This window comes from Pongo abelii, chromosome 10 (genome assembly GCF_028885655.2).
Source record: "Pongo abelii isolate AG06213 chromosome 10, NHGRI_mPonAbe1-v2.0_pri, whole genome shotgun sequence".
NCBI lineage: Eukaryota > Metazoa > Chordata > Mammalia > Primates > Hominidae > Pongo > Pongo abelii.
Window position 1 is genome coordinate 114,680,739 of NC_071995.2, and position 13,523 is coordinate 114,694,261.

The window sequence follows — 13,523 nt, forward strand, 5'->3', positions numbered from 1 at the left end:
TCCCAGGCAGCACAGCCACCCAGGGGGAATGATGTCATCTCCACCACCAAGCCCACGTGCCCAGCGCTGAGTTGGTGTTCAGCAAATACTCCTTGAGTAAATACTCTGTATGTGAGTCAGATGGGAGCATCTTTAGTTAGGATTTACTGGGACGTGATCCAGTTTGGTGATCTGCCCTCAAGCTGGACCAAGGGTGTCTGCAGCTCCACTAAGGCTATCGCCGAGTGTTTGCCAAATTTGCCTGCCTGATACAAGTGCTGGACCTGCATCAAAGTTCAGTCGCTGCTTCTTAGAACATATTGTAGTCTTGCACACAGGTTTTTTTTTGTTTTTTTTTTTTTTTAAGATGGAGTCTCACCCTGTCACCCAGACTGGAGTGCGGTGGCATGATCTCGGCTCACTGCAACCGCCACCTCCCAGAGTTCAAACCATTCTCCTGCCTCAGCCTCCCGTGTAGCTGGGATTACAGGCACCTGCCATCATACCCAGCTAATTTTTATATTTTTAGTAGAGATGGGGTTTCACCATGTTGGCCAGGCTGGTCTCGAACTCCTGACCTCATGATCCACCCGCCTCGGCCTCCCAAAGTGCTGGGATTACAGGCGTGAGCCACCGCAACTGGCCTGCACACTCTTTAATGAGCTTGAAGACAAGTCCAAAATGGCATTCTGTCTGTAATAGCAGAGCTGAGACTGGTCTGGAGTAATGCAAAGTCAAGTCATGGCCAGAATAGGGCAAGGGCACAAGAGCAAGCATTTATTGAGCACCTACTGTATGCAAAGTTCAAAGTGCTTTGCAAATGCCTTCCTTGTCTAATCCACCCAACAGGCCTGCAATGCAGGTGTTCTCATCATGCCCAATTTACAGAAGAGCAGGGTGGCTGCAAGGAGGCGACATGCTGAAGGTCCTACAGCTTGTGAGCAGTGGAGCTGGGCTGAAAGCTCAGGCTCTTCTTTCTCCCTTCTGAGTTTCAAACCCAAGGATAGGCAAGGGAGGATCAAGGAGAAGAGATAAATCAGGCAGAGGTTTGGCCTCCATTTACTTTGGGAGGCTAGTGGAGGGAAGGGCGCCTTCACTCCCACACATCACTGGGACATGAGCACCATCCCACTGTCTACCCTGGCAGGGGTACGGGCTCCACCCTCAGTGGGAAAACAAATCCAAGTCATTGATTCATACACATTCAGTCCTCTTTAAGGGATAGCCATGTCTGGGTTGGCAAAGCAGGAAACAGATCGACTCTTGAAGCTGAGTCTAATGCTTCAGACAATGACCCTACATTCAAGTGTGATCTACTGACAAAGGTCCTCCCTACACATAGTGAGCCCCTTCCCTTCCCCCTTCTGTCTTCCCACTGCACACACCATGACTGCAGGCTTTATTCAAACAATAAGAAAATTAAAGAGGTGTGACAGGCAGAATAACCACCCTCCAAAGACGTCCATTTCCTAATCCCCAGAACCTGTAAATATGCTGGGTGACAGGGCAAGGGGGTATTAAGGGAGCAGGTGAAACTGAGGTTGCTCATCAGTTGACCTCAACATAGGGAGATGACTCTGGATTATCTGGATGGGACCAATGTAATCACAAGAGTCCATGCGGGCTGGGCATGGTGGCTCATGCCTGTAATCCCAGCACTTAGAGAAGGCCAAGTGGGAGGATCGCTTGAGCCCAGGAGTTCCAGACCAGCCTGGGCAAAATAGTGTGACTCCATCTCTTAAAAAAAAAAATAATTAATTAGCCAGGCATGGTGGCACATGCCTATAGTCCCAGCTACTCGGGACTATAATTGGGAGGATGAGGTGGGAGAATGGCTGAGGTGGGAGGATCACTTGAGCCAGAAAGGTTGAGGCTGCAGTGAACCATGAAGCAAAACGCAGTCTCAAAAAAAAAAAAAAAGAAAAGAAAAAGTAAAGGGTGAGGCAGGAGAGTCAGTGGCAGAGTGAGATGATATCAGAAAGACTTGACCAGCCATTGCTGGCTTTGAAAATGAAAGAGGCCATGAATCAAGGAATGCGGGTAGCCTCTAGAAGTTGGAAAAGGCAAGGAAATTGATTCTTCCCTAGAGCTTCCAGAAGGAACAGAGCCCTGCTCACACTTTGACTTTAGCCCAGGGAGGCCCATTTCTGACCTGCAGAGCTGCAAGATAATAATATTTGGGGTCATTTTTACAGCAGGAGTAGGAAAAGAATACTAGAGGGGAGGCTGGAGAGCTGCAAGATAATAATATTTGGGGTCATTTTTACAGTAGGAGTAGGAAACGAATACTAGAGGGGAGGCTGGTATAGACATGGAGCCTGTGAGTGATGAGTGTGGGCAAAAAAGCATGTTATCAGCCTAGATTTGGGCATGGTTCATTCATTCATTCATCCATTTACCCACTCTCATCAATAATGTCCCGTGTGTCCCCGGCATCATGCTGGGGATAATAATGGTGAACAGAGGACCTTGTGACATTTACATTCTATCCAGGGAAATGGTCATTGAACAAATAATTGGATAACTAATAATGCAATTATTAGTTGATTGTGTGTACCAAGTCCATAAACTGGGAAAACTTCGTCAAAAATACTGCACTAATCAGTCTGCAACAATGATGTCCATTCATGGGGCTGAGAGTCAATGAGAATACTATCAAGTACAGGATGCTCACTCATTCATTCAAGCATTTACTGAGCACCTACTGTGTGCCAGGCAAGGTGCTGGGCTCTGGGGATACCTGGATAAACAAGACAGAGTCCCTGGTCTCATAGAGTTTAAAGTCCAGTGGGGGATACACATCAAACAGATATTCACACGGTTAAGTATCTCATTGTAATGTTGATACATAAAGAAAGGGGACATGACCTAAATTGGGAAAAGCCAGGGAGGACTTCTCAGAGGACGTGGTTGGACTGGGACGGAGGAAGAAGGGGACTGTACCTCAGCATGCACCTGGTGAGTCCACAGAGGGCCAATCACACAAGGCTCTAAAGATTAAAGGAAGGTTTTGGGGCTTTCTCCTCTGAGCAATGGGGATGCACAGAAAGATTTCAAGCAAGAGGACACGATCAGATGTTCACCCTAAAACAATTGCTCTTCTGCTGGATTGGGAAAAGATGGGCGGAGAAGCCAGCAAGGAGAACAGGAGATGAACAGGAGGCTGTTGCCCTGGCCCAGGCAGCAGCACCTGGGGCTGGCTGGTGTGAGCAGTGCAGGGGAAGAAGGATGGTTCCAGGATGCGTCGCAAGACTCTGGCATGGGCAATGTCATGGGTTGAATTCTGTTCCTCAAAAAGATATGTCCAAATCCTAACATCCAGGACCTCTGATTTTGACTTTATTTGGAGAAAAGATCTTTGCAGATGTAATTGGTCAAGCTAGAATGAAGTCATAATGGGTTAAGGTGAACCCTCACCCAATGACTGTGTTTTTAGAAGAGGAGAGGACACAGTGACACACACGGTGGAGAGGAAGGCTACGTGAACATGAAGGCAGAGTTTAGAGGGATGCAGCCACAAGTGGAGGGACGCCAAGCATTGCCGGGAGCCACAGAAGCTGCGAGAGGCAAGGAGGCATTCTTCCCTAGGGTTTTTGGTGGGGGCACGCCCTGCCAATACCTTCATTTTAGACTTCCAGCCTCCAAAACTGTGAGAGTACATTTCTAATGTTTTAAGCCACCCAGTTTGTGGTGATGTGTTACAGCAGCCCAGGTTACCAAGACGGGCAATGACAGCTATCACCCACCTGCCCTGTCAAAGCCACCTCTCCCTGCACTGTTGCAGAAGCCTCCCGCATGGCCTCCCTGTGTCCAGCCTGGTCCCTCCATCATCTGTTCTCCACCCAAAGCCAGTGGCATCCCATGGAACCCGAGATCCCATTCCTCCTCTGCTCAACCTTCCATTTGTTCCGCATCTTTCTCAGGATCAAGGCCCAAGTTATACCATGACATACAAGGCCCTCCATAAACTCTCTGGCTTCTTTTCCCTCTGTTTTCCCTCCCCGTGTGATGCCTTGGGGCCTTTGCACTGGCCACTTCGACTCCCTGGAACCACCTCCCCAGGTATCCTCACGGCTCACTCCCTCCTTCCCACAACGCCTCAAGTGTCTCTTTATCCAAGACACTTTCCCTGGCCTCCCACCATAAATCAGCAATGCCCATCCCCACAAATGGGTGTGACAGGCAGAATAACCACCCTCCAAAGATGTCCACATCTCAATCCTACTTTATCTTTCTCCATAACTCTCATTTCCATGGAGCATGTTACCTGTTTACTTGTTCACTTAGTCACTACCTGTCTCCCTCATTGTCCTATATATCCATTAGAGCAGGGACCACTGGCTTTGTTTGCCACTGGATTCTCAGCACCTAGAACAGGGCCTGGCACATAAGTATTTGTAAAATACATAAATAGCTTATTTACCAAGATGGGGAGCACTGAAAGAGGATCTTTTGGCAGGGGGACTAGTATGAGTTCATTTCAGTTAAATGCCACCATTGACTGAGGCACCAGTTAAGTGCATTCTCATTTTTGGTAATCAAATCCAACTTTTGGCCAGGTGCAGTGGCTCATGCCTATAATTCCAGCACTTTAGGAAGCTGAGGTGGGCAGATCGCCTGAGCCCGGGAGTTTGAGACTAGCCTGGGCATCATGGCAAAACCCCATCTCTACAAGAACATACAAAAAATTCGCTGGCCATGGTGGTGCATGCCTGCAGTCTCAGCTACTTGGGAGGTTGAGGTGGGAGGATTTTTTGGGCCCGGGAGGTCAAGTCTGCAGTGAATTGTAATCATGCCACTGCACTCCAACCTGTGCAACAGAGTGAGACCCTGTCTCAAAAAAAAATAAAAAATATAGGTATGAGCTGAGAGGAGAAAACATTTTTAACAATAAATAAAATATAAAATCCAACTCATTGAGGCTACAAGGCCTGCTATGTGTGGCTATGGCTACTTTTTGGTCATCTCCAGCCATGTTCCTCTTCATTCATTTTTCTTGATACAATGTGCCCCTTCCCTGTTCTCCAGCAGGCTAGCTATATGCTGCCTCAGGGCCTTTGCACTTGCCATTCCTTCCACCTGTCATTCTCCCAGCTCTTTGGATGGCTAAGTCTCTGTGATCACTCAGTCTGCTCCATGCTGCTTCTCAGATTGGCCCTATCTGATACTCTCCACCAACACAACCACACACACACACACACACACACACAGGGTCTTCTCACATCATCCTGTTTGTTATCTTTACACAATCTCCCTTTATCACAATCTGCAATTGCCCTGCTTGTGCATCTGCTGCCACTTGTCTGTCTCTTACCTCTGGCCCAATTAGTTCCTTTAAGGCAGAATCTTGTCTCTCTTAGTCCCCTTTAAATCCCCAGCACCTGAAACAGAGTCTGCCTGGAGCCAATGTTTAACAAATACAGAAATATTGGTGTTTGAGGAATTACCTGAGAACGTCATGTATTTTTTTCCTATTGCACATCATCCAAACCCATAGAATCATAAATATCCTAGAACTAGAAGTGATCTTGCCCAATATCCAAATTTTTCTGACACAAAAAATCAGGGTCCAGAGAGGCTAAGTAACTTCTTCAAGACCACACAGGCAGGGCATGGTGGCTCACACCTGTAATCCCAGCACTTTGGGAGGCCAAGGCTGGTGGATCACTTGAGGTCAGGAGTTCAAGACCAGTCTTGCCAACATGGCAAAACCCCATCTCTACTAAAAATACAAAAATTAGCCAGGCATGGTGGTGGGTGCCTGTAATCCCAGCTACTTGGGAGGCTAAGGCAGGAGAATTGCTTGAACCTGGGAGGCAGAGGTTGCAGTGAGCCGGATCGCACCACTGCACTCCAGCCTAGATAACAGAGCAAGACTACATATCAAAAATAATAATAATAATAAATCACACAGCCAGGAAGCAGCAGAGTGGGGACTAGAACCTTGATCTCCTTCCAGCTGAACCCTCTTTCTACCCTCTCAATCAATTATCCCTGTATACACTCAGGGTTCAGTTACTGATTTATAAGCTCGTCAGTCTGTTAGTAAAGTCCTAGAAGATCCTGAATTTCAACCTTACGGGATAACTTTTCTTAATAACCTGAAGAAGGCCTGCACGACATGGCATGCTTTTCAATACACAAACCTAACTTGCTTTAGGTCAGATCAATATAGGAACATACCATTTGCACACAAGGGAAAAGAAGAAGAAGAAGAATGATTATTTGCTTCTCAAAGCAAATATCCTATACAAAATAAGAGCTCTCAGTTCTCTATGTTCTTTCCAGACTCTGAACTTTTGCTCACTGTTCTTCCCTCTAATTGGAATGCTGTTTCCCCTCCTCATGGCCAAACTCCTGCTTATTCCTCTAAGCTCAGCTTACAAGTCACTTCCTGGGGAGAGACATTCCTGAGCCTCTTGACCTGGTTCATTTTGTCGATGATACCTTCGCCCCCAGCATTCATTCTTCCTATAGCCCCCAGCTCACTGATAACGGCTGTTCAGTGTCTGCCTCTCCTGCAGGATCACATGCTCCACAAGAGCAGACGCCTTGTCCATCTTACTCTCTCTCATATCCCAAGAACCAGCTCCATGCCAGGAACACAGTAGCTGCTCAGTCATCACCTGGGAATAACCTAGACTCCTCTTTCTTCTCATGTTGCTAAATGTTACCCCAATATCCGTACTAGAAACTTGGTCTACTCATTTACCCACACCCAGTGATGTGAACTCTAACACCTCAAAAGCACTCACATCTATCCCCTCTTTATTTATTTATTTATTTATTTATTTATTTATTTATTTATTGGACAGAATCTCACTCTGTTGCCCAGGCTGGAGTGCAGTGGCACAATCTCAGCTCACTGCAACCTCTGCCTCCCAGGTTCAAGCGATTGATTCTCCTGCCTCAGCCTCCCAAGTAGCTGGAACTACAGGCCTGTGCCACCACATCTGGCTAATTTTTGTATTTTTAGTAGAGACGGGGTTTCACCATGTTGGCCAGGCTGGTCTCAAACTCCTGACCTCAGGAGATCCACCTGCCTTGGTCTCCCAAAGTGCTGGAATTATAGATGTGAGCCACCACTATCTCCTCCTAACTGTCACTGCCAATGTACTGGTTTAAACTCTTATTATATCTCCTCTGGAGTACTACAATGGCCCCTGGGGACCGCTAATTTTATATGTCAACTTGGCTAAGCTGCAGTACCCAGATATTTGGTCTAATACCAGATCAGATGTTGCTGTGAAGGTATTTTCTTAGATGAGATTAACATTTACATTAGTAGACTTACAGTAAAGCAGACTGACCTCTATAATGTGGGTGGGCCTTGTCCAATCAGTTGAAGGAATTAAGAGAAAAAAAGCACTGAAGTTCCCAGAGGAAGAGGGAAATCTGCCTCCAGACTGCATTCAGTCTCAAGCTGCAACATCAATTCCTCTCAGCCTCTAGCCTGCCTACCTTGCAGATTTTCAACTTGCCATCTTCCATAATTGCATAAGCCAATTTCTTAAAACAAATATCAGTTTCTCTCTCTCTCTGGATATATATATATATACACATACACATATATACACATATATATACACAAGCTCACATATATGTGTGTATATATATATATACACACAAACTCAAACTATTTTATATACATATTCTAATATATATATAAATAACCATACTACTTATATTTATAACTATGTAAATACACACACACACACATGCATGCTATTAGTTCAATTTCTCTGGAGAGCCCAGAGTAATATAGCCTTGCAGCCTCAAATCAATCTCCCAGCCTGAAGCTTTGTTCTTCCTGTCTGTTTTCACTTCCATATCTTTAGTCATGAAGCATCCTTTGTTTGGAATTACCTCCTTCCCAGAGACTGTCCTCTATCCCCCACTTTCCAGTCCCCTGGATTGTCCCAACCCCACACACAACTGACCATCCAAGATAAACCAGGATCAGACTTGAATACAGGTTGATCTGACCCCACAGTCTACCCCAAAACCCAAAGAGCAATCAAAACTACTCTTGCTCAATGGTACGCACACAACCTGATTCAAAGGCAGTGTGTTAGATAAGTGGGCATTTCTACACTTTTTATTGTGGAAATGTCTAATATATATAAAATTAGGACAAATAGTGTCATAAACCTCTTCTACTCATCTCCTAATTTCAAAAATTATCAGCTCATGGCTATTCTTTCATCTACACTCTCTCTTCCTTTAACTCTTGCATTATTTTGAAGCAAATCTTAAACCTTGTATCAATTATCAATGTATTTATGAATATTTCAGAATGTATCTCTGAAAGATGAAGACTATTTGTTTTAACATAACCACAATAGCATTATCCCATTTCAAAATTTGGCAATCACCTCTTTTATTGGTGGCAGCAGTGGGATACAATCACCTTTTTTTTTGAGACACAGTCTTGCCCAGGCTGGAGTGCAATGGTGTGATCTCAGCTCACTGCAACTTCCACCTCCCAGAGTCAAGTAATCCTCCTGCCCCAGCCTCCCAATTAGCAGGGATTATAGGTGCCAACCACCATTTCCAGCTAATTTTTGTATTTTTAGTAGAGACGGGGTTTCACCACATTGGCCAGGCTGGTCTTGAACTCCTGACCTCAAGTGATCCACCCGCCTCGGCATCCCAAAGTGTTAGGATTATGAGTATGAGCCACCATGCCTGGCCTACAATCATCTCTTAATATCATCAAATGTCTGGTCCAGTGTTCAGATTTCTAGTTATCTTATCAATGTCATTAACGATTTTCAGGTATTTTGTCTGCTTGTTTGTTTGTTTAAATCAGTATCCAAATAAGGCCCAAAGATTGTGACAGACTGTTGTGTCTCTTAAGTCTCTATAAAACCATAGGTTCCCCTCTGTCTTAGTTTGGGCTCCACCAAAAGCATATCTGCAGACAAGAATTTGGGTGCAAACGGTTGATTTTGGAAGCAGTCCCAGGAAACATGGTAAGGAAGTAGAGAAATGACCCAGAGAGAAGGAATATGAGCAAATAAAGTGCACCTTCAGAAACAGTAGCCACTTGGGGCAGATGGTATGAAATCCTCGGAGACTTAGGACCTTGCAGACAATGTCCAGCATGGGAATCGGAGCCTCTATTTACCAACTCCCATCTCGCCTTGGCAGAAGGTTGCTCCTGGGGCATAAACTCTCAGCACTTCCCACCTGCCCTGTGGACAGAGCCAGCACAGTTCAGCAGCCAGAGTGACCCTCAGGTAGAGACACAGGAAGCCGTAGTGTGTCCAAAAGCAGTGTGCAGCTGACCTCCAGTGCCGACTATGGGGAGGCACCAACAGCATCAACTACAATCTCCATTTTAGATATGCGTTTTCTTTGTTGAAATAAACAGGTCATATTTTAGTTTCCTATTTCTGCTGCAACAAGTGACCACAAGTTTAACGGCTTAAGCAACGCAAATGTATTATCTTACAGCTCTGGAGAGCAGAAATTTGACACAGATGTCAAGGGACTAAAATCAAGATGTTAGCAGAGCTGTGTTCTTTTCTGGAGGCTACAGAGGAGGATCCATTTTCTTGCTTTTCCAACTTCTAGAAGCCACTTAATTCACGGCCCCCTTCCTCCACCTTCAAAGCCAGCAATGCAGTTGAGTCTTTCTCACATGACATCACTCTGATATTGACTCTACTACCTCCCTCTTTCATCTATAAGCATCCTTGTGACTATGCTGAACTCATCCAGATAATCCAAGAGAAATCTCACCCTTCTCAGGGTCAGCGGATTAGCAGTCTTAATTGCACCTACAACCTTAATTCTCCCTTGCCACATAACCTAAGATAGTCACAGATTACAGGGATTAGGGTGTGGACATCTTTGAGGAATCATCATTCTAATCACCAAAGACAGACTGGAATTTGCTAATGCATCCTCTTGGTGCTATTGTTACATGTTCCTCTGTCCTCTGTAGTTTCTGTACATTGCAGTTGGAATTAGAGACTTAATTGATTCAGGGTCAATTTATTTTTGGCAAGACTATGTCATAGGTGGTATTGTGAGTGTCCACATTTTAAAAATTACTTTGCAGGATAAGGCACACTTATGCACACTAAGTAGACTGAGAATTTACAGCTGCTTATAATCAATCCTCCTGTTACAATTCACAAGGTGTCAAAAAAAATTGGACTAGGAGAAATTTTCAAAGAAAGATATATATTCCTTTTATTCTTTATGCAGAAAAAATAAAATCATTTTTGTTCCCATTTGTAGGAAAAAAAAAATCATCATCATCAAGAAAAAACATTTGCGTGGTTTAGAGGAAAAAGAACTTTCAAAACAAAGCAAGAAACTTGTATTCCCAGCATTCTCTAATCAGGAGTTCTAAAAGCACATTCTATCTGAAACTCAATTTTTTTCAGCACCAAGGGCTCCCAGGTTTTCTATAAGATGCCCGAAACTCATGACCCACTGCAAGAAAGGTACCCAAGTACATACAAAACTGAAACAAAATACAGTTGCATCTCATTTCCTCACCATTTCAGCCACTGGAGAAGACCTAGTCTCCAAATTAGGTCAGAAGGATAACAGTTTGCCAAGGGACATGTGAAGAAGAAATCTTTCCGGCCCAGACATAGTGAGGAAGAATAACCACTCGACCCAAGGAATGAACTTAGTTTTGTTTTCTTTTGTTCTTGTCATTCATGTTTTCAATTTTCTAAAATTGCTTACTTCTCTGGGTTTTCAAATGTCAGAGGCAGAAAGTTTCTCACCTTACAGAATCTCCCAGAACTCTGTCATCAAATTACAGAGTGGCCAACAATGACGTTAACATTTATCTATGTCACACATGAACATCATATTTCATAGTAACTGGTCTTAACAAAAAACAGCCTGCGCAACTCTAGACCACAGGACGTACACTTGGCCAGGAGAGTGGAAAAAGTAGCAAGCAGGAAGGGAAAAAAATGATTTTCAAAGAGCTTTTAAAATGGGGAGGAAAAGTCATTGGTGATAAAATATGGCTCTGTGAAATGAAAGCAACATAATTTAAAAGACAGTGTGGATTTACCCATACTCATGGATGGAGGAGAAATTAGTTGAAGATGTACTTTGCAAACTCTAACAGAGTAGCTATACAAAGTAACAATAACAACACAATAACTATATAAGAACTTATAGAACTACATCTACTGAATACATAATTTTTTATTATTCATTTTTATTGGATTTTCTGACTAAAAATATTTAACCCATATAGATATGCATAACTTAGAAAATAGAAACTTTTCAGCCAGGTGTAGTGGCTCACACCTATAATCCCAACACTTTGGGAGGCTGAGGTGGGTGGATCACCTGAGGTCAGGAGTTCAAGACCAGCCTGGTCAACATGGCAAAATCCTGTCTCTACTAAAAATAGAAAAAAATTAGCTGGGTGTGGTGGCATGCAGCCTGTAGTCCCAGCTACTTGGGAGGCTGAGGCAGGAGAATCACTTGAACCCGGGAGGCAGTTTGCAATGAGCCAAGATCCCACCACTGTACTCTAGCCTGGGTGACAGAGCAAGACTCCATCTCAAAAAAAAAAAAAAAAAAAAGAGAAAAGAAGCTTTTCATAATTCTATCACATAGAAAAACATTGTTAACAATACTGGGTAAGTTATTTCCAATATATAATTATATATGCTCATATACATATATAAATGGTTACATATACATACAACATATATAATAAATTACTTATCACATTTTATATGACAAAAAATTGTCTTCAAAGATAGGATCATATAAAACATATCTTCAACTTCTTTATCTTATCAATGAAGCATGGCTATCTCTGTATATTGACACATCTATCTAATCTGATCTTTTGAATGACTGCATCACAGGCCATAAAGAACAGTGCTCATTAACATAACTTCTCCCTATTAATGGGCTTTTAGGTTATGACCTTTTGGATGATCTTCTAGGGAAGAAAAAGGAAGAGTGTATTAAATCCCTTCTCAAGTAAAAGCAACACAAAATACACTTTTTAAAACTCTTCAGCCTACCACATGGAACTTGGAAAATTTAAATACTGTCCTCTTTTTATTTGAATTCCATTGATGTCGGTTTTGCTTATTTGCACAGATTGGGCTCATTATAATATTTGGTATGACACATTCTTATCTCTGATCTATGCTTTTAGTAATTTTATTAGTCATTTTTTAAGTATCATTAGCTTATAGAAACTCATCATCAACAACAAAACCTAGGACCCTGTCAACAACTCACATCCAACCCTGTGGTCTCCCAAGCCCATCTTCCTACCCCTCTTACCTCATGTTGCCACCTTCCTGAGTCTCAGTCATCAATGCCTTGCTTGCATTTTTATTTTCACTCATACCCTAAATATTGAAACTCACTAGGTTAATTTCTGTTGATGAAAAATATTGTCATCATTGTAGTTGCTTGCATTTTTACACTCTTTTTACATCTGATATGTATACCTAAAAGTATTATTTATTTTAGTTTTTAACTTAAAAAATAAGTATCAACTTGCATGTAACTTCTTGGAATTTTTTTTTCCTCTTACCTAATATGACATTCCCAAGTGCCTTCATTTGGGTTCTCCCAAAAGCTGACTTAGGACAAGGATTCAAGTGCAAATTGTTTGGGATAGAGGTAGAGAAATGAGACAGGGAAGGAAAGACAGTCAACAAAAGCACAGCATATGAGAAGCAACAGCTTCATGAATATGGGTTTCCTTTTAGGATAATGAAAATGTTTTGGAACTAGAAAGAAGTGGTGGTTGCACAACATTGCCACTGAATTGTTCCTTTTTAAATGATTAATTTGTGTTATGTGTGTTTCATCTCTTTTTTTAATAAAAGTTCAAAGGCATAAGAATTATATAATGGACTTTGGGGACTCGTGGTGGGGAGGTTGGGAGGGGGTGGTACACTGCTCAGGTGACAGGTACACTAAAATCTCAGAAATTACCACTAAAGAACTTATCCACGTAACCAAAAAACCACCTTACCCCAAAAACTATTGAAATGAATTTTTTTAAGTGCGTTATCAAACCAACCACCACTGAGGGCAACTGGAGCTTAACCTCTCTGGGGAAGCTCAGGGTGTACATATATATACTTCAGAGTTATCTCACCCAGGGCAGTGAGGCAGCTGGGGTTTACCAACTCCTGTCATTCAAAGATTGAGAACTCTTCCCAAGGAATGTCAATTCCCTGGGGCTTCCAGCCTGCAGTGGAGATGGCAAAGTGCACTCCAGCTGGTGGACACTGAAGATGTGAGCATGAGGGCTAGAGGCAGGACAGGTGCAAGCACTGCCAGCTGTATCGAAGTTCGCCATATTGTTGCCTTTTCCACCCTTTGTTTGTGTTTTAATTTTTGTTGTTTTTTGTTTTTTGTTTTTCTGATTTACTTTTTTTTTCTTAACTTTCATTTTAGGTTCAGAGGTACATGTGCAGGTTTGTCATATAGGTAAATTGGGGGTTTTGTGTACAGATTATTTTGTCACCCAGGTAATAAGCATAATACCTGATAGCTAGTTTTTTGGTCCTCTCCCT

At 43.0% G+C, this 13,523-nt stretch overlaps 1 non-coding gene across 1 annotated transcript; it reads right to left on the reverse strand.

The window, feature by feature from the left end:
• Positions 1–12,330: 12,330 nt before the first annotated feature.
• LOC112135969 (small nucleolar RNA SNORD56) lies at positions 12,331–12,401 on the reverse strand. Its single transcript, XR_002917185.1, has one exon. It is a non-coding gene; the product is annotated as a small nucleolar RNA SNORD56 (small nucleolar RNA).
• Positions 12,402–13,523: the final 1,122 nt, after the last annotated feature.